We start from the raw sequence: 22,560 nt of genomic DNA on the forward strand, positions 1-22,560 counted from the left end.
TTTTATGTGTCGCTTTATCGCTACATTTACTTTTATGAAGAGGGATACCACCAATGCATCATTCTATCAAACTGCTGTGCATCAAAGAGAATATGAAAACAGTAGAATACAGCCCTGTCCATCACTGTCAAAGTGAAACATGGGAGTTTAGATATGATGCTTTCTGCAGAGTATCCTATTTATGTGGAGGAGAACTGTAATTACATATTTAATGCTTGAAGGGATCTTGATTGATGCAAAGGCTGCTTCATCAAACAGGGCTATTTTAATGTTCCATTATAAAACATCACTAAATAATAGGAAATTATTATTGAAACAATTGTTGCTGACGTTTAGTAGTACTGCGCCATCGTGTAACCCATTTTTTTTAACTGCACTAGAAAAATGGCAGAATCAGGTTGATACAGGTTAGAACATGTTTTTCTATGCACCAATGTTTATTCAATGGGGTTGCACTAGCATCAGCCAATTACATCATTTAATGCCATCAGCGAAGTGTCTCAAGGGCATGCCCCTTTTCCAGTGACCACGCCCCTTTTTTGGACGCACACAGAGGAGTGCTCTTCCCTGATTGCCGCCCTATCCCCTGCCCACCCTAGAATCAGGGGCGTATCCATAATGGGTGCAGGGTGTGCGGGGAACATGGGTCCGGGGGGACCTCGCACTGCACACCCTGCACACATTGAATTACTTACCTCTCCGGAGTCCCACGTCACAGCGGGGGTCCGACACTGTAAAAACGACTGGAAAATGGCCGCCACGGCCATTTTCCTGGTGACCAGCGCAATCTCTATAGCCTTTGGGCGCACTCTAGTGCCCAGAGTCTATAACTCCGGCGCTGGCCACGCACAGCTCAGTGCGCTGCCGGCCAGAGCGGAGGGGGCCGTGTCGGAGACTGCACACGGGCCCCCTCCTCTCTAGAAACGCTCCTGCCTAGAATGAACACTAGGTGTTGGATTTTACTGGGGGGGGGGGCTGCAGCCCCGCAGTCTGTAGGTTAAATCTACCACTAGTCACATGTACTAATGCTATTTTAACAGATGAAGGTTGCATACGAGGTCAACATTAAATAGATCCACATACATAGGGCCTCTTTTAGAATTAAGAACTAGGTAATAAAGGAGCTAAATCATGTTGCACTTCAGATGGGACATAATTAAAATGTATGGACATGTTTAGGGTTGGGAGAGGGAGTGTCCTAGCTTACATCTAAATTGCAGTGTAAATTTAGTCCAGTATTTATGTGCTATATGAGAAAGTGTTTTCTCTGCATGAACCAAAATATAAATTGGGCAGCACAGATGGTGTAATGGTTAGCATTACTGCCTCCCAGCACTGAGGTCATGGGTTCGGTTACCATTACAGCCCTAACTGTGTGGAGTTTGTATATTTTCCCTGTGCTTGCATGGGTTTGCTCTGGTTTCCTCCCACACTCCAAAAATATACTGGTAGGTTAACTGGCTCCAAACAAAAAAAAAAATTAGCCAAAGTGTGTATGTGTGTGAGCATGTGGTAGGGAATATAGATTATAAGCTCCACTGGGGCAGGGACTGATGTGAATGGCCAAATATTCTCTCTGTAAAGCGCTGTGGAATATGTGTGCGCTATATAAATAACTGGTAAGAAATAAATAAATGGTGTGTCTAGGTAGGAGTAAATATGCTCTTTTATATTAGTCATACAAGCGAATTTCACTGAGCTCTCCAGAACTCTCAATAGAGCAAACCAGACTCCCAGACTGTGATATTGTGGCCTGCTCCTCAGCTGCACATTTCCGCAATTTGCAGTCTCTGTCCGGGGCCCCATTTCTCTCTACCCGGCAGCAGGCAGTGCAGTGCGTGCAGCAGTAGACTCTGGGCACTACTAGACTCTAGAGCTGTGCCAGAGTCTTCTGTGCATGCGCAAGTCACTGGGGAAATGGCGCAACAGCCATTTTCCTGGAGATTTCCCTGCTACGTATGCACAAAAAGCCGGGAAAATATTGCCTGTGATTTGTACAGCGCCGATACCGCCAATGCGGGACTCCGGAGTATTGAATAAATGGGTGTAGGGTGTGCGTTGCGGGCCTCCTTTGACCCATGTGCACAGCACAACCTGCACCCATTATAGATACACCCCTGCTCCTAACTCTTTGTTCAAACTAGAAAAGTCCTTTCTAGGAAAAGAGTCATTGCCGGTGATAGCAATACTTTCACTGGTGATTATATATTTGCTGGATCTCGCTGGCAAAAACTTCTCCACAATTATTTAACAAGAATCATGCAATCCTTCAACTGTTATCTTAAGATGTCGACAGCAAAAGAAATTCAATGAAAAAAAAACTTTATTATTGAAATAAATAATTTTTCACATGATAATTATTTTTAAATATTTTACATTTGTATATTTATATTCTATTTTTAAACAAATTTTTGCCATATTTTTTTTTCCAACTAGTGGAACTGAAAGCCCAATTCTTGTCTACTTGGTCTTCTACACATGCATGAACCAGTTAGGCTGGTCCGGCGAATCCGCATATCCCCTGTGACAGGCCCGGTAAAGTGCTGGGTATTGCTCAGATGTTTATAAATTATGGTAATAGGTGGTTCTCTATTACTGTGATAAGCGTCAATGGGAAACCAGCCCTATTGCCAGATGTTAATAAATAGGTCCATTTGTATCTAAAGTTGAAGATTCATTCACACACAACGATAGTACTGATCATCTCAGGTGCTTATGATCGGATGCATGCCAAGAAGTCACATGAAAGCACATTTGTCAGGTAATCTAGGGATCAATAGTCCTTTAGCACTGAGGAGTGATAAGCAGTATATGCAATGTTTCAAATACACATGCACATGAAACATTAAGGTTTACTGAACCTTAAAATTAACCTATAGCTGATGTAACAAGACCTATTAGAAAAAAAATAGCAGTAGGTTCCTTTGCTGCATCAGCTGTCAGTGCAAAGAGTAACTGCATGGCCTATCATTACAAGCAGGGACTTATTTAAAGGATAAGTATACTAAAATTTATGTTGCCTAATTAAAATCATTATGCTGGGTACTAAAACTTACTGGGGTAACTCATCTTACTTTAAATATGTCATTGGCTTGAAGTCACCTGTTTAAAATATACTCTGTTGCTGACATCTGATGGCTCGGTTAAAGACTGTCACTCCCCAGCATCTATGGAAACAACCAACGCAGGACACAGTCTGTTTTCAAGGTTAACAATGTTGTTAAAAAGTGGTATATTATGTCGGCGTTGGCAATGTCGACAATTATAATGTACACATGGTGATAATGTCGACATTATTTAACAAGTCAATATATTCATCCTGTCAACATTTAACATGTCGAAACTGTTTAAGGGCGAGATGCATCAAGAGTAAAAATGCGGTCAAACCCCGAAAATGCTGGTTTGACCGCATTCTTCATATGCACCAAGCCCCGGAGTGCGATGGCGTTACCCATAGAAGCCTAAGGGCTTCTCTCTGCCAAGTGCTGATAGAGGGATCCAATCGGATCCCTCCCAGCACCTCCCATGGCACGTGTGTCCTTCTGTACATGCGCAGAAGGACGCCGGAGGGGCTTCTGGGTCATAGACCCAGAGGTCACTCCACCGCAAAGGGCCGCTCTTGCCAACAGAGCGGTCCTTTACGGGGATCGTTATGCATGCCGACATTAACAACGCAGGCATGCATGCAATGATCGTTGGATTGCTTCGCATCGCGAGTGCGATACGTCATGCATACCGACCTTAAATGTCAACATGGTCATGATGACGACGATACATTTCAAAGGTATCCCTTACGCTAACCCTAACCTTAACCCTAAAGTTCACATTTTCACTATGTCAACTTTTCCTTTTCGAAATTTTCCAGATATCAACGTCATAACTGTCGACATTCTGGTGTTCACATTATGATGACAATGTGACTGCATACCGTTACCAAAATTAGAATTTTGAACAAGCTGTCAAATAGCAGCAACAACATCGTGTTTGTACGTATTGAGGGCCTGATTCAGAGACGGATGTTAATGTATTCGCAACTGCAATCTCTTACGGATCGCAGTTGCTATAATATGCTAATGCCTTCCAAAGCTTGGCTGAGCATAGGGACGCCCACTGCTGCCTTCTCATATCGGTCCGATGACGTGCAACAACATAAATATCGGTAATATAGATGCACAGCAGGCAGTCACGCAACATGTACGGCAAGTCTCACCAGCAGCAAACACTGCAGCTCTCCTGACACGCAGAGAGCTCTCATGCTGCTAAGGCGATCACAATGGCTACTTTATGCACGCCCATGAAACAGCGTTTAAAGGGTCGGACACGCCTGACTACCTGTCACTCTCCTATGTACGACAGAAAATCCAATGTAATCGCTGCGGGTGCGCAGTGGGGCATTCGCGCATGTGCAATAACAAACAATCGCTCATTCTGCAACAATATTGGCATTGATTCCATCTCTGAATCAGGCGTTGAGCACGCAGCTTCAGGCAGAAGTTCAATTTAAAGTATCAGATGTTTTAATAAGTTTTCGGTCATGCATGACAATTTTGCATATGCTGGCCATACATACTACAATTATTGGGGCGATCCGTTTGATATTCGATATCAAACGGATCGCCCCGATAATTGTAGCGTTTCGGGGGGCGACCGAGGGTTAAATATTGCTCGGTCGGGCATTCCGGATTGTGCAGCATGCCCGTCCGATGCGATATTTACCAGTAAACTGTCGGCAGCATCGGGCAGTGTATGCCCAGCCGCGGTCGACAGACAGACATTTCCTGTGTTCCTTCCTACGGAAGGAACAGGGAAATGTCTCCTCCCCGGGGGCGGAGCGCGGATGTTGGGCTGATACACTGTGAGAGAAATCTCACAGTGTATGCCGGCGAAATCTGCGGCTGGCAGGCTGCCAGATAAAGTGTCTGTCAGTCTGACAGACATTTTATCTGGCCGTGTATGTCCAGCATTAGGCAACATAATTTTTTAATGGAGTTACGCTTAAAAACAAGGGGCCATTTGCACAAAGAAATGCTGTAACTCATGGCAACCTGATGTGTCTATTTTTCAAACACAGGTTAAAAAATGTAAGCAAGCCTGACGGGATACGTTCAATCTCCCGACACAGGGGATGCCGGAGCTCAGAATACCGGTGCCGGAATCCCGACACCTGTCAGAATCCCGACCGTTGGCATCCCGAATATAAGTAGTGGGGTTGTGGGAGGGTTAGGATTAGGCATTAGGGGGAGGGTGAGGCATTAGGGGGAGAGGGTTAGGTTTAGGGTGCGGGGAGGTTAGGTTTAGGCACTAAGAGGGGAGGCTAGGTTCAGACACTGGGGAGGGAGGGTTATGGTAGGGAGAGGGTTATGGTAGGGAGAGGGTTAGGATACTTACTGACAGGTGGCGGTATCCTAACCCTGTCGGCATGCCAGCGTCAGGATTTTGACCGTCAGGATCTCGTGTGTCGGCATCCCATACCCATCCAACCCTGACTGTTTGCTATGAGTTACACAAATCACTAATATATTAATTACACTTGTCTATGTTCTATTATTTAAATATACAAATATAATTAAAACATTTATAAAATGCTGCTATGGATGAGAAATGTGGACCTTTACCTGTCATTTCCTTTGCAGAGGTCACAAATGAGTCACAATGTCTATTAAGCTGTGGGATACAGTAAAGAGGTTCCTCCCGAAATATTTACATTTATTACATAGCTGTGCTGTTTATGTTATAGCAAGTTGAGCGAAGCCTCTGCTGGTTATCCTGTTAGTCAGCAGACTGATCGAATGTCACTGCACTGTCGTGGTGCTTGCAAGTCATGAATCTACTGAACACATTTCCTAACATTTACATTACTAGCTTGTGCATAATTGTACTGCATGCAATCGCAGTGGATTAGCTTGCTATCGCAGTATTGCAATCCGTAGTGAATCAGGCCCTCAGTTAACTGCAGCAAACCTATATTTTAAGTTTAAATTACCTGTGCAAATTGCAAATTTCATATTAGAAGAAAGGTCCATAAATGGTGTAATAACTGTAAACCTAGATATTAGGGAAAAATAACATAGGTATACAAAGTCGTAACACGTCTGTGTCATTGTAGAAAGCCCGAGGCCCAGAAGGAAGTTTAGACAGGTAACACATTTTCACCTGAAGCCTTGAAGAAAGGCAACTAATTACAGAGAACCTATAATTAAAATTCCTGTTAATTGGTTTTTCCATTTTTCAAGGAACAGGCTGTGGTAAGGGTAGTGGAGGCTGTGGAAAGGGGAGTGGAGGCTGTGGAAAGGGGAGTGGAGGCTGTGGTAAGGGACGTGGAGGCTGTGGTAAGGTGAGTGTAGGCTGTGGTAAGGGTAGTGGAGGCTGTGGTAAGGGGAGTGGAGGCTGTGGTAAGGGACGTGGAGGCTGTGGTAAGGGGAGTATAGGCTGTGGTAACGGACGTGTTGGCTGTGGTAAGGGGAGTGGAGGCTGTGGTATGGGGAGTGGAGGCTGTGGTAAGGGGACTGGAGGCTGTGGTATGGGGAGTGGAGGCTGTGGTAAGAGGAGTGGAGGATGTGGTATGGGGAGTGGAGGCTGTGGTAAGGGGAGTGGAGGCTGTGGTATGGGGAGTGGAGGCTGTGGTAAGAGGAGTGGAGGCAGTGGTAAGGGAAGTGGAGGCTGGGCATACCTGCTTTTACACTTCCCAAAGCATCCCGACCGTGACCTGGGTTGACACAGCAATAACCTGGGCTATTTGGCCAGTGTAAAAGGGGTATGAGGGTTAATGCTAAGGCAGGTGGACAACATATGTCAAACAGATGTCAAATAAAGCATAAAGCATGTTCAGATTGGTTCTGTATAGGTTTGCGTATTCATTCATGCCCAGAGAATAGGACATACATTAAGATGCTTTTAAATCTGTTTTTCTCTCAGTGGAATTTGCACACAGCACAATTTTCAAGAGCAGTCAATATTTTCCTAAAGTTCTTCAGGGTGGACAAAACAAAACATATATTACAATAGTGTTCTTTAAAACATAAAAGTGTCTAACATCACATACATGCAAAGTTTTGTCTGTTTATTATACATTTTGGTCAAAGGAATTTGGCGTGTTTTTTGCCTACTGTAAGTCCTCAGACTGTAGTACACAACACATAGGGTACTTAAGTCTAAATGTAATAGTAAAGAATAAAATATACATAACTATAAGCAATGTAAAAAAAAAGAAATGCATAAAGAGTGTTTAAGGGCCTGATTCTCTACTGATCGCAACTGCGATTACGCACACAATCGGCCGGTTGTTGCATTTTGCGCATGCATCGCAGTTTGCAAAGACTCCACTGTGATCAGGACTACGCAGTGACTACGCAAAACCATCGCAGCGTGATTGACAGGAAGCACTGTTTGGGGGTGGTGCCGGGAGGTGGTTTGCGAAACGCAGGCGTGCCAGTGCATTTGAACGCCGTTGCAGGGGCGTGCATAAATTACCAATTGCGATGCCATACGCAGCTTGGGCTTTCACTGCGTGCGATGAGGTTACCAATTTCTGAGTACGGTCAGACCGTGAGGCTGCGATGGTACTTGAAGTTACCGATGTATTACGGATGTGTGTAAGGTAAAGTGAGCGTACTTATGTTAGGCTGCGACGGCATTCCGATTGCAATCACAAGCATATATTCGCAGTGAGACTGCGTGCCGAAACAGGCCCTAAGTGTTAATTTACTTTAGTACTTTCAATAAATATATATATATATATATATATACAGTCACGTGCATAAATATTGGGACATTGACAGAATTTTCATATTTTGGCCTCTATTCACCACCACAATGGCTTTGAAATGAAACAAACATAATGTGCTTTAACTGCAGACTTTCAGATTTAATTTGAGGGTAATTACATCCAAATCAGGTGAACGGTGTAGGAATTACAATGGTTTCTATATGTGCCTCCCACTTTTTAAGGGGCCAAAAGTAATGGGACTTTCAACTCAAAAGCTATTTCATGGACAGGTGTGGGCTATTCCCTCGTTATTTCATTATCAATTAAGCAGGTAAAAGGTCTGGAGTTGATTCTAGGTGTGACATTTGCATTTGGAATCAGTTGCTGTCGACTCTCAATATGAGATCCAAAGAGCTGTCACTATCAGTGAAGTAAGCCATCATTAGGCTGAAAAATCAAAACAAACCCATCAGAGAGATAGCAAACACATTAGGTGTGGCCAAATCAACTGTTTGGAACATTCTTAAAAAGAAAGAACGCACCGGAGAACTCAGCAACACCAAAAGACCCGGAAGACCACGGAAAACAACTGTGGTGGATGACAGAAGAATTATTTCCCTGGTGAAGAAAAACCCCTTCACAACAGTTGGCCAAATCAAGAACACTCTCCAGGAGGTAGGTGTATATGTGTCAAAGTCAACAATCAAGAGAAGATTTCACAAGAGTGAATATAGAGGGTTCACCACAAGATGTAAACCATTGGTGAGCCACAAAAACAGGAAGACCAGATTGGAGTTTGCCAAACAACATCTAAAAAAGCCATTACAGTTCTGGAACAACATCCTATGGACAGATGAGACAAAGATCAACTTGTACCAGAGTGATGGGAAGAGAAGAGTATGGAGAAGGAAAGGAACTGCTCATGATCCAAAACATACCACCTCATCAGTGAAGCATGGTGGTGGTAGTGTCATGGCGTGGGCATGTATGACTGCCAATGGAACTGGTTCCCTTGTATTTATTGTTGATGTGACTGCTGACAAAAGCAGTAGAAATAATTCTGAAGTGTTTCGGGCAATATTATATGCTCATATTCAGTCAAATGCTTCAGAACTCATTGGACGGCGCTTCACAGTGCAGATGGACATTGACCCGAAGCATACTGCAAAAGCAACCAAAGAGTTTTTTAAGGCTAATAAGTGGACTGTTATGCAATGGCCAAGTCAATCCCCAAAAATATGACCATACAGACAAGTGTGGTGTGTGTGTCCATGCACCTGCTATGCTCTACTGTCGTTGGAAATATGCAACTGCAAAGTTACTTCGCAGCCCAGGTGCAATTATACTGTGTGCGTATTGGACCATGTGCAGTTGTGCATCAACCAGTACGTTAAGTTCGCTCTCGTGTTTGCAATGACATCTTCGTACACAAGTGGATACACAGATTGGTGTGAGTGTGTTAAAAAGTCTGAGTTCTGCGCTCGTCTTACTCCTTTTTATGCTGCAGGGGGTGAAATGTAAAAATTAAATGCACGGTGTGATTTAGAGTTATGAGAGGATGCAGCCGAGTCCATCTCTACAATGCAGCATAAAAACAGAGCTGGCCATTATGGGGCCTGATGTGTAGTTGAAAGTACATAGGCTGCACATATGCACCTGGTTTATTACAAGTTATCAGCAGCAGCTACTTGCATCTGACCTATAGCAGGCGAAAAATATACGGCTTATTGTCTACGTCCAGGTCTGCATAGGACACATTTGCAGGGTCACACGCACACTTGCAAATGTAGATGCAACTGCAACATGTATGACATTGCCCGTACTCGTGAGTGTCCATTTTGTCACATGTGCAGAGCAAATTCACGCAAGATAGGCTCCCCGTAGGGCGTACGCTCAGCTCCGTAACAGTGTCTTGCAGTGCAACATGGTTTGTTCTGCTCCCCAGCAAAATCTGTACCTAGCTGGAATAACTAAAAAGAGGGAAGTAGCATACACAAAAAAAAACGTAATACATATAATGACTGTCACTGTCACAGATATATATAACAAAACAATGGAGAATGGAAGCTGCTCTGTGAGCATTTCTTTGCTTCTGTAGCTTCTATGTTGGACTTCATTATATGATAAGTGTAGTATGAAGATGTTATGGGCGAAATTTCATTAAGCGCCTACACAAACCAGGTTACTAGTATAAAAACCTTGCTAGTATTAACAGCACCTTTATGGGGTACAAGCAGAAATGAGCCACATAGCCCTTGTTGAATTAGCATGAGAGGTTCTGACGTAACCTCGCCGCTAGTTGAACCTCTCCCTATATATACTGTCTATGGAATGGGATTGAAATGCCGACGGCTGTGTAGCCGCAGGTTCAAATCCCAACAGCGCTAGCCCGACGCGGAGGAAATCCCGACAGCAGAGGTAAGTAATCTAACCCTCCCCTCCCCCCCCCAACCCTAACCCTCCTTTAGGGGTACTATCCCTAACCTCCCCCCCTAGTACCTAACTCTAACCTACCCCCCGTTAGTGCCTAAACCTAATCCCCCCCCCTCCTCGCTCCCTAAACCTAACCCTCCCGGCGGGTCACTACCCTCGCCCCCCTAGTGCCTAAACCTAACCCCCTCTTTACCTAGCCTAACCCTAACCCTCTCCGGGGGAGTGCCTAACCCTAAATCCCCACGGGAGGTCCCTAAACCTAACCCCCCCATCCCGGCTACATCTCTACTTACCTCCAGTGCTGGACGATCGGTCCGGCGTCCTGTCGGGGTCCCGGCATCGAGATTAACATAGGCGTCGGTATTTCGACGCCTATGTTAAATCCCCTGCCGGGATTGTAGTGTCAGGATTGAGACCGGCGGCCGCATTACATCCCACTGTCTATATTTCTTGAAGTTAGCGTGCTAGTAAAATATATTTTGTCTTAAAATGTACAACACAGTATGTTCACTAGAGTCTGTAAGTGTTATAGAATATTATAGATACAGGAAATTGTACTGTACACATGTGATCTACAAGAGGTTGGGACAGCTAACACACATTCACCTGATTCATCCAGAAAATACAGGGCCTGATTCAGCAAAGATCGCAGTTGCTAATACGCACGCAATCTGCCGATTGTTGCATTCTGCATATGTATCGCAGTGCGCTTGCACGAACCAGCCACTGCGATCGGGTCTGCAATCCCAGAGGCTACGTAGACCCATCGTATTGTGATTGACAGGAAGCCCCCTTTGAGTGTGGTGACGGGGGGGGGGGGGGTCGGCTGAACGCAGGCATGCCAATGCGTTCGCACGCCGTTTCAGGGGCGTGCATAAATTATCCACTGCAATAGCCTACGTAGTGTGAGGTCTGATAGCAGGCGTGGCTGTTAGCAATGTCCGAGTAAGGTCTGGGCTTGTGCAAATGTGCGTATGGGTCCGTCGTAACTCGATTGTACCGATGGTTTCGCTATTCTGCTAAGTATTACGGATGTGCGGATAGTAAAGTGGGCGTCCTGATGTAAGTTGCATGCAATCGCAGTGGATTAGCTTGCTATCGCAGTATTGCAATCCGTAGTGAATCAGGCCCTCAGTTAACTGCAGCAAACCTATATTTTAAGTTTAAATTACCTGTGCAAATTGCAAATTTCATATTAGAAGAAAGGTCCATAAATGGTGTAATAACTGTAAACCTGGATATTAGGGAGAAATAACATAGGTATACAAAGTCGTAACACGTCTGTGTCATTGTAGAAAGCCCGAGGCCCAGAAGGAAGTTTCTACAGGTAACACATTTTCACCTGAAGCCTTCAAGAAAGGCAACTAATTACAGAGAGCCTATAATTAAAATTCCTGTTAATTGATTTATCCATTTGGAAACAGGTGTAATAGGGTTACATATAACGCTTATTTGCTTCTTTTTTTTATGGTAATATTTGCCAGTTCTGATACTGAATGAATTAAACCAGTGATCAGGGCCTCCTTGTCCTCCTAAACTAAAAATGCGACAAAAAATTGTGAACCGTTTCAAATGCCAACAAAACTGGCACATATTTATGAGTTTATACTTTGAAACCTGTAACATTTTTTTTGGGGGGGAAGGGGTATTCAGTTCTCTGCAATATGCGCCTATGAAATCCGGCTGTGCACATTTTCGCTTATTAGGATAAATAATTTTTGATAACTTTCCTGTGTACTTTACGTGATGCGAGGAAATATGGAGTGCCTTCGCGACCATCCTGGAAGCACATCACGGAGAACTGAATCGCCCCCTAGGTATGAGGAATGAGCTGATTAAGAAACTAAGGACCTTATTCAGAGTCGGTCGCGAGCACTCGATGTTGGTCCACAGGGCATGCGCGAGCCCCCGCTAACGACGGATCACCCGTCGTTAGCGGGCTCGAAGCAGACGGAGCGAGCTGTCGATGTTGATTGACAGCTCGCTCCGTTTGCTGGGCGGGCAGGGGGCGTGCCCGGCCAAACGGAGGCGTTCCTTTCGGAACGCTGGCCGTTTTGTGGGCGTCCCCACTGACATTATCAGTGATGTCAGTGGGGAGCTTCCTGCTCAAACAGAGCAGGAAGCTCCCTGGGGCTTAAGGTTGACGAGACCCTACCCTAGGGTCTCGTCGTAAGCCCCGATGGTCGCGATGGTCTTGACCATCGTGACCATCTCCCTTAGCGTTCGTTAGAGCTGTGGGTGTTAACCCACAGCCTAACGACCGACATGGAGGCGGCCGTTCAGGATGCAAGCGGCCGCCCTGTTTCTGAGCGACCGCTTGCATCCTACGACCGCCTCTGAATGAGGCCCTAAATGTGGTCATTCAAGAAGAAGTTATATAGGGCAAAAATAAGAATAATAACCCTTTTACACTAAAATGCCGGGTCTGACTCAGGATTTGGAACACGGTTCCAACCTGGGACAGTCTACATTCACATTGCATCTCCGACCCGGGTTATTCCTAGGTCAGGCCGTTCACACTGCAAATGGGTGCAGTGTTAACTTTTCTCTGGCGCTTGGAGATGACATCATCTCCAAGTGACGGTGAGCCTACTGTTCCCATGCAGTAAACAGGACCAGGGTCGGATGACCCGGGTCACCCGTTCACACTGCCCCATAACCCGGGTCCTTCCCGACGGTTGGGTACGGTATGCCGGCACTCAGGATCCCGGTGCTTAGAATCCCGACTGAGTTAAAATATCGACGCTTGCCGGTAGGTGCCCTAACCCTACCGGTAAACCTAACCCTCCCTCCCCGCAGCCTAACCCATCCCCCCCCAACCGGGGCCTAAACCTAACCCTCCTCCCCCACAGCCTACCCCTAACCCTCTCCACCCTGCAGCCTAACCTAACCCTCCCCTAACCCCAATACTTACCATTGGGATGCTGGCGTCGGAATTTTGACTGGTGTCAGTATTCTGGCGCTGGCATTCTGAGTGCCAGCATGCCGACCGCCAGGACTATAACTACATCCCCTTCCCAGGTCCAACCCTACTCGCTACCCAGGTTGGATTGCCGGGTCACTGAACCCGGGTTATTTTTCGGGACCCATCTACACTGAGCCGTGACCTGGGTTGACACGGCAATAACCTGGGCTATTTGGCCAGTGTAAAAGGGGTATGAGGGTTAATGCTAATGCTGGCCATACACGCTACAATTATCGGAGCGATCCGCCTGATATCGGCGGATCGCCCGATAATTGTAGCGTGTGGGGGGGCGACCGAGGGCTAAATATTGATCGGTCGGGCATGCCGGATTGTCCAGCATTCCCGTCCGATGCGATATTTCCCGGTAAACTGTCGGCCGCATCGGGCAGTGTATGCCCAGCCGCGGCCGACAGACAGACATTTCCTGTGTTCCTTCGGAAGGAACAGGGAAATGTCTCCTCCCCCAGGGGAGGAGCGCGGATGTCTGCCGAATACACTGTGAGAGAAATCTCACAGTGTATGCTGGCGACATCTGCGTCTGGCAGCCGGCCAGATAAAATGTCTGTCGGTCTGACAGGCATTTTATCTGGCCGTGTATGCCCACCATAAGGCAGGTGAACAACATATGTCAAATAAATGTCAAATAAAGCATAAAGCATGTTCAGATTGGTTCTGTATAGGTTTGCGTATTCAATCATGCCCAGAGAATAGGACACACATTGAGATGCTTTTAAATCTGTTTTTCTCTCAGTGGAATTTGCACACAGCACAATTTTCAAGAGCAGTCAATATTTGCCTAAAGTTCTTCAGGGTGGACAAAACAAAACATATATTACAATAGTGTTCTTTAAAACATAAAAGTGTCTAACATCACATACATGCAAAGTTTTGTCTGTTTATTATACATTTTGGTCAAAGGAATTTGGGGTGTTTTTTGCCTACTGTAAGTCCTCAGACTGTAGTACACAACACATAGGGTACTTAAGTCTAAATGTAATAGAAAAGAATAAAATATACATAACTATAAGCAATGTTAAAAAAAAAGAAATGCATAAAGAGTGGTTAAGGGTCTGATTCTCTACTGATCGCAACTGCGATTACGCACACAATTGGCCGGTTGTTGCATTTTGCGCATGCATCGCAGTTTGCAAAGACTCCACTGCTATCAGGACTACGCAGTGACTACGCAAAACCATCGCAGCGTGATTGACAGGAAGCACTGTTTGGGTGGTGACGGGAGGTGGTTGGCGAAACGCAGGCGTGGCCAGTGCATTTGAACGCCGTTGCAGGGGCGTGCATAAATTACCAATTGCGATGCCATACGCAGCTTGGGCTTTCACTGCGTGCGATGAGGTTACCAATTTCTGAGTAAGGTCAGACCGTGAGGCTGCTATGGTACTTGAAGTTACCGATGTATTACAGATGTGTGTAAAGTAAAGTGGGCGTACTTATGTTAGGCTGCGACGGCATTGCGATTGCAATCATAAGCATATATTCGCATTGAGGCTGCGTGCCGAAACAGGCCCTAAGTGTTAATTTACTTTAGTACTTTCAATATATATATATAAATATTAGCGGGTAAATTAGTAAATATTTAACGTCCCAATGTCCATTAAGCTGTGGGATACAGTAAAGAGGTTCCTCCCAAAATAGTTACATTTATTACATAGCTGTGCTGTTTATGTTATAGCAAGTTGAGCAAAGCCTCTGCTGGTTATCCTGTTAGTCAGCAGACTGATCGGATGTCACTGCACTGTCGTGGTGCTTGCAAGTCATGAATCTACTGAACACTGGGGGTCATTCAGACCCGCTCGCGAGCAAAGTTCGCTCGCTAGCGGGTCGATGTTGTGAGAATGCGCATGCGCACGACGGAGGGAGCTCTGTCGTGCGCATGCGCGAGACCCGGTGAGCGACGAGAAATACGTTGCTCGGGGTCTCGCACCAAAGGGGGCGTGCTGTCGATGGTGACTGACAGCACGCCCCCTTTGGTGGGCGTTCCGGGGGCGTCGCAGCCAGACGGAGGCGTTCCCATGGGAACGCCTACCGTCTGAGTCCGGCCCCACTGACATCAGTAATGACGTCAGTGGGAGTGACTTTGGCTCTGATAGAGCCAAAATCACTCCAGGGCTTGCGGCAGCGAGACCCTACCGCAGGGTCTCGTCACAAGCCGATGGTCGCGATGGTCTTGACCATCGCGACCATCATCATGGACGCTCGCATAAGCTGTGGGTGGTAACCCACAGTTATGCGAGCGTCCATAAGGCCGCTCCACATTTAAATAGGACGGCCCTGATTCAGAGCGAGCGTTCTGCTCAGAGCGTTCAGCTCTGAATCAGGGCCACATTTCCTAACATTTGCATTACTAGCTTGTGCATAATTGTACTGCACCATTACCCGGGTCCATCCCTGGTAGCTACCCGTGTTGGATTTCCAGGTCACTTGACCAGGGTTATTTTTAATGGACCCTTTTCCACTGAACCACAACCCAGGTAGACCCGGCAATAACCCGGGTTATTACAGCAGTGGAATATGGGTATAAATTACGGGACCTGTGTCATGCCTAAAATGAGCTGATTGGTGGCTGTGGAGCAGTCTGATTCAGAGCCGTACGCTCTGAATGAGCGCCCGGTCTGAATCAGGGCGTGTTTTTTTTTTTGGCGAACCGGCCTTTTGGACGCTCGCATAGCTGTGGGTTACCACCCACAGCTTATGCGAGCGTCCATGATGATGGTCGCGATGGTCAAGACCAACGCGACCATCGGGCTTGCGACGAGGGTCTCGGTGACTGCAAGCCCTGGAGTGATTTTGGCTCTATCAGAGCCAAAATCACTCCCACTGACATCACTAGTGATGTCAGTGGGGCCGGACCCAGACGGTAGGCGTTCCCATGGGAACGCCTCCGTCTGGGCAGCCACGCCCCCGGCACGCCCACCAAAGGGGGCGTGCTGTCACTCACCATCGACAGCACGCCCCCTTTGGTGCGAGACCCATAACAACGGCTACCCCGTCGTTAGTCGGGTCTCGCGCATGCACATGACGGAGGCGCCTCCGTCGTGCGCATGCGCATATGGGCAACATCGACCCGCTTGCAAGCGTACAGCGCTCGCGAGCGGGTCTGAATGAGACCCACAGTGTGCAAAGAGTACTAGGACGACAGTTAAAGTAATTAAAACTGAGCCAAGCATGTGAAGCCTGCTATACAATTATCTTTATCTCAATACAGACACACGTGCGTTTTGTTGTGACACGAAGGAATCCTTAAGCTGCATACACATGTAAAGATTTTCTGTCCAACCATCCAACTAGTTGATTGGTTGGAATGAAAATCTGGTAAGGAATGAAAGTAAATGACAATCAGCAATTTGCTCTCAAACACCGGAAAATGGACAAAAACTGTTGTTTGAACAAATTGTTTAGATCAAACATTTAACAAACTTGTCTGAACGACCATTTTCATCTGTTTTCTGGCATTTAGGAGCAAATTGCTGATCATCATTTACTCCCATACGTTACCAGATTTTCATTCCAACCAATCAACTAGTTGGATAGTTGGACAGAAAATCTTTACGTGTATATGCAGCTTAAGATCAGTGGTAGGCAATTTGTGCCTCGCAAGCAGTTGCAGAACTACAAGTCCAAGCATGCCCCAGATTTAGGCCATATAATATTGCATTTAAGTATTTGTAACTTAACTCTGGGAATCAGGGCCTGATTCAGAGCCGGACGCTCTGACAAGAGCGCTTGCTCTGAATCAGGGCCCTCCTACCTAAAATTGGAGCGGCCTCCTGGCCGCTCGCATAGCTGTGGGTGACCACCCACAGCTTATGCGAGTGCCCAAAAAGATGGTCGCGATGGTCAAGACCATCGCGACCATTGGGCTTGCGACGAGACCCTGCGGTAGGGTCTCGCTGCCGCAAGCCCAGGAGTGCTTTGGCTCTATCAGAGCCAAAAGCACTCCCACTGACATCACTAGTGGGAACGCCTCCGTCTGGGCAGCAACGCCCCCGGCACGCCTACCAACGGGGGCGTGCTGTTACTCACCATTGACAGCACGCCCCCTTTGGTGCGAGACCCATAGCGACAGCTTGGCCGTTGCTATGCGGGTCTCGCGCATGCGCACGACGGAGCTCCCTCCGTTATGTGCATGCGCACTAGGGTGTGACACCCCGCAAGGTAGGGTAGAGTTGTTAAATGAGGTTCAGGTATCTTACTAAAAGGAATGGATGACTGGTCACTCTCTGTATTAACTCTTATGAGGGTTATCTTCACAGCAGAGGAGGAGTTTGATTCTTCACCCAATGAATTATGCCAATTAGTGTCAAACAAGACTCTATTTATTGACAGTACTAACTCATTAGCACATTTGAAATAATGTTAGGGATATAGTTTCAATACATTTCATAAGATAAATACATGCAAAAGGTATTTCTGGGTAAGTAACATACACATAACAATGTAGCAAGGTTTTTTTGTACTGGAACTCGGCAAGATCCAAAGTTTTCTTCAATTGTTGGATCTATGTGATCCTTAGAACATAAAACTGGTTTGACAATACCAATGCAGGTTACCTTAACCAAACTTTACCACATTACTAAATACCATTTAAATATAATTTAAACCACCTAAATGGCTTATCTAGACCGAACCACTAGTAGGTTGGAGGGAACAGGAACAACGTAAAAGGCATTTTTGCATAAAACCCTTTAGGACTACTATAAACTTAATTTAGTCAATACTTTCTCTAGTACAATTACCCCGCTGGATCTGTAGAGGTGGTGCACATACTGTACGTTGCAGATCTGATTCTCGAATTGTGTGTCATGGGGAAGTGGCTATTAGATGTCCATGCAGAGGGGCTGGAAAATCCCAAAACTGCTGGCTCTGTTTGTGGCAAAGAAATTATTCTTAAAACAGTTTTTACGATCTCTTTTCTGCCACCACATGACACTGTGAAAGTTGCACTTGGCGTATCACTGTAATTTGACGACTGAGAACTATTCAGTGACTTTAGCGAGTCTTTCAGTACAGTATTATTGGCTGCTTTGCGCTACTAATGGTGTCCTAGGAACAGATGTAACTGTCCTGATTATACAGAGACACTGTGGCCTGGGGAGGTGAGCTAGTCTCTGCTGTGAGCGCTGGCTGTTACCTCTCCAGGCGTCACCTTTGTCCAGAAATGAGGATCGGCTAATAAGATCGCCGCCCTCCTTCATATCAGCTCTGACATCGGGCTCCCTGCTCCCTTCCCTGCACGCCTTGTAGGAGGGAGAGTCTGCCTCACAGCCGGCCTCCAGATAGAAGGGATCCACCTTCCACTCTCCACCTCCAGCCACAAGCGCTGTACATCACTGTCGGATCACAGGCACACCGCCAGGAGCTTTATCAGCAAGTTGTAATGTGCAGCGCTACCGATTCCTGATGTTACTCTGGTGTCCGCAGAGACTCCGGTGAGCGTTGCTGCGCGAGTCCTTCCTTCCTCACCATCCTCTCAGGGCTCCCTGTAACCGACGTAACTGTCTTACTCCGCCCACTACAGCTGATTCCAGCAGCTTCTGTGTCATGTGACCTGCTGCTGACATACCGCATATTACCTGCACCAGTACATATAGGTATATGGGTAACTGTCCCCGGTCTCTGGTGGGGCATCAATTTATCAGTCAGTTACAATATGGTTTATATTAATTAGTCTTTGCCACATACACAGAGCACACTGTATTTACATATTCTATATACAGTATTTACATGTAGGACACAACATGCACGAGTACACCAAGGTCTGGGGTACCACATTCCTCCCCACTAAAACATGCGTGTCCTCACGCATTAATAGTACATATTCACATATTCGCTTAACAATTTTCTGATTAATAATTTTAATCTAATATTTACAAGCACAATACTTATTCTCAGGCTAATGTCTATACTGTATATGCGGGGCATCTTTATTCCTCTTTCCTGACTTTCTAAATGCCTTTTGCAAAATTGAGACTATGTCATTAGAGTCCACTGTTGTGTACTCAAAATCTGGGTGATGCCACTCTGGAAAAAGATACGACACAGCCTCTTTAGCTGCACTAGGGGATTCTGCTGGAACGTTAGATTTGGACTTCGGTATAGCTGACTCTGGGCAATTGGGTGTAAGGGGTTCCAATCCCTCTGCTGTGGCCATGTGAATCACTCCTTCATTGTCTCTTTCCCTGTCAGCGGCACTTGAATTTGCCTGATTGGGGTAGGCCGTACTGGAATCGATGTCTTCCAATCTAGACTTACTCTCACGTACTGGCGCTGGACTATGTCTTTCTGGCTCTGCCTCACTGTTTCTCTTTCCGCTTCTTCATGCTCCTGTCTGTATTCGTGGTATAGGTCATTTTGTTGGTAATTACATGGAGAACATCTTTGCTGTGAATGGTGCCAATAATGCTTGCGATCTGCTGCATATCTGCTGCCTTGAACTGGGACACAACCAGGACCAGTTACATTAGCTGCCTGTAGACCTTTCTTTCCATTCACCACATCAAACTGGACTATCTCTCCTTCTCCCAAGCTGCGGAGGTACTTTCTTGGGTTGTTCTTTTGAATGGTCGTATAGTGGACAAATACATCATTCTTGGTGTCATCACGTTTTATGAACCCATAGCCGCATCACACATGGAACCATATGACTTTGCCCAAAACTCCTCTTGAGATGGCTGATGTAACGTCACCTGCAGGTGGTGTGCTCACAATTTGCATTCGATTTGATAATATTGAGCCTGGACTCACATCTCTGGGTTGCCCATCTATCCCTCCTGAGAGCACTTCTGGGTTTAAAGGCTCTCTCTGGATGCAATAGCATTCAATGTGGTCACACGGGTTACATCTTCTACAGATGGGTCGTCCTTGTGAATTAAAGTGATCATTCTCTCTCTTCCCGTTCCTCTGAGGAGGTTCTGTCCAGTTATTAGGGAACCTCCTTCTTTCTGTTTGCCAGGTAATTTCTCTTTTTTCAGTCACATGTTTGATACAATTCTTAAATTCCTTACACATTTTTGCCATTCCCTGGGTCAATTCTTCTATTTGTCCTTTTAATGTTTGTAAGGGGTCAGGGGCTGATGCTTGAGAACTTTGGGTAGTCATTTCTTTCATTCTAGAGGGACTTCCCATATTGGAGTCTCCATTCACCTCCTGAAAAGCTGGCATCTCAGGGAAGGTCACTTGGTTATTCTGATAAGAACCTACCACCTTAATGGCTGCCTCCTTAAAATCCAGAAAAGAACTCCTAGAAAGCTGCAGTCTTAATAGACGTAGCTGTGTCTTGATGGTTTCCCCCTTACATCCTTCGATGAATTGATTAATTAATGTTTCATCAACGTTTCTTACTTCGGAAGTTTCCACAGCCTGTATCCTCCGCAAGACCTCTTGGAGACTTAAAGCATAGCTTCGGAGAGATTCTCCTGGTTGTTGTTTCCTTGCATAAAATTTAAGTTTCAGCTCGGACATGGTACTGATGTCAAATGTTTTAGCTAACCTCTGTAGAATTTGGTCAATGTGTTGTCGTTCTTCCCTTGGCCAGGAGGTTACCTCTCGTAAAGCCGATCCTTGTAATTGACCAATGAGGATCTCCACCTGCTGTCGATCTGTCAGTGGATATAAACGGAACATACTTTTCATTTTATTCTTGAACTCCCTGAAGGCATTGCTATCAGAATCTTGATCATCCCCCAATATACTATGGGAGCCATGGGGCCCCAAAGTAGTATGGTAGCGTTATGGAATTTAATTGAGACATGATGGGACTCTGATGGACTGAGTATCCCGAAGAATACTGATGCTGTGACATCTCGCCTATTAGTAAACCTTCTTCAGCTCAGATCCTGAATCCTGTTCGTTGTGACTCCAAATGTGACACCCCGCCAGGTAGGGTAGAGTTGTTAAATGAGGTTCAGGTATTTTACTAAAAGGAATGGATGGCTGGTCACTCTCTTATCAGTCAGTTACAATATGGTTTATATTAATTAGTCTTTGCCACATACACAGAGCACACTGTATTTACATATTCTATATACAGTATTTACATGTAGGACACAACATGCACGAGTACACCAAGGTCTGGGGTACCACAAGGGCACCATCGACCCGATTTCGAGCGTTCAGCGCTCGCGAGCGGGTCTGAATCAGGCCCTCTGTACAATACACAATACACGATAGCAAGATAGATCTAACCACCCAGACCAGGATTATCTCATTTTAGTACAGAAACTGTTTTATTTAGCTTGGTATAAACAATAAAAATATGACCATAACAGTAAAAGTGCACTACTAAACCTAAATGGAAATTGTTTTAATATTGAACAATTACTGTACTAACAACATTCACAAGCTCTAGAAGCTTATCAGATCTGAAGATATGAGACCTAGCTCCAACCCTGCCTCCTCACCACCACAGACAAGTGTGTCCACGCACATGCTATGCTCTACTGTCGTTGGAAATATGCAACTGCAAAGTACTTGGCAGCCCAGGTGCAGTTATACTTTGCATATTGGACCATGTGCAATTGTGCATTAACCAATACGTTAAGTGTGCTCTCCTGTTTGCAATGACATCTTCGTACACAAGTGGATACACAGATTGGTGTGAGTGTGTTAAAAAGTCTGAGTTCTGAGCTCGTCTTACTCCTTTTTATGCTGCGGGGGGGTAAAATGTAAAAATGAAATGCACGGTGTGATTTAGAGTTATGAGAGGATGCAGCCGAGTCCATCTCTACAATGTTTAATACAAGTTATCAGCAGCAGCAGCCACATGCATCTGACATATAGCAGGCGCAAAAGATACGGCTTATTGTCTACATCCAGGTCTGCATAGGACACACTTGCAGGGTCACACGCACACTTACAAATGTAGATGCAAATGCAACATGTATGACATTGCCCGCAGGGCCGTAGCTAGGGTAGTGCGGTACCATCGCACAGGGCACCACAGGTCAGGGGGCAATGTTTGGGCCTGTCAAATTTCTGTTTATCATTCTTGGTCGTAGCTTCCTTTTATTTAATCCCCAGCATCTCCTGACCTCTCCTATCTCTTCCCTGGCCCTTCCCCATGAAGCCATGGCCCTTTTTTGGGTGCATTATGTCCCTTTGAAAATGAGGGGGGCGCCAATGCTCTTTCTGGCACAGGGCACCAAAAAGTCTAGTTACGGCTCTGATTGCCCGTATTTGTGAGTCCATTTTGTCACATGTGCAGCGCAAATTCATGCAAGATAGGCTCCGCGTAGGGCGTACGCTCAGCTCCGTAACAGTGTCTTGCAGTGCAACATGGTTTGTTCTGCTCCCCAGCAAAATCTGTACCTAGCTGGAATAACTAAAAAGAGGGAAGTAGCATACACCCAAAAAAATGTAATACATATAATGAATATTTTGTCATAATATGTATAACATAGTATGTCCACTAGGGTCTATGAGTGTGGCTCAGTGCGAGGGT

General features: G+C 45.8%; 1 protein-coding gene and 1 pseudogene across 2 annotated transcripts in view; both read right to left on the reverse strand.

Annotated features, from left to right (window-relative positions):
• The window catches only part of TLCD4 (TLC domain containing 4), an 89,976-nt gene that overhangs the window by 43,538 nt on the left and 23,878 nt on the right, over nt 1-22,560 (reverse strand). The window lies entirely within an intron of this gene.
• Nucleotides 19,015-20,871, reverse strand: LOC148506405 (uncharacterized; annotated as a pseudogene).

Source organism: Taudactylus pleione, unplaced genomic scaffold, assembly GCF_031769625.1.
Source record: "Taudactylus pleione unplaced genomic scaffold, aTauple2 ptg000406l, whole genome shotgun sequence".
NCBI lineage: Eukaryota > Metazoa > Chordata > Amphibia > Anura > Myobatrachidae > Taudactylus > Taudactylus pleione.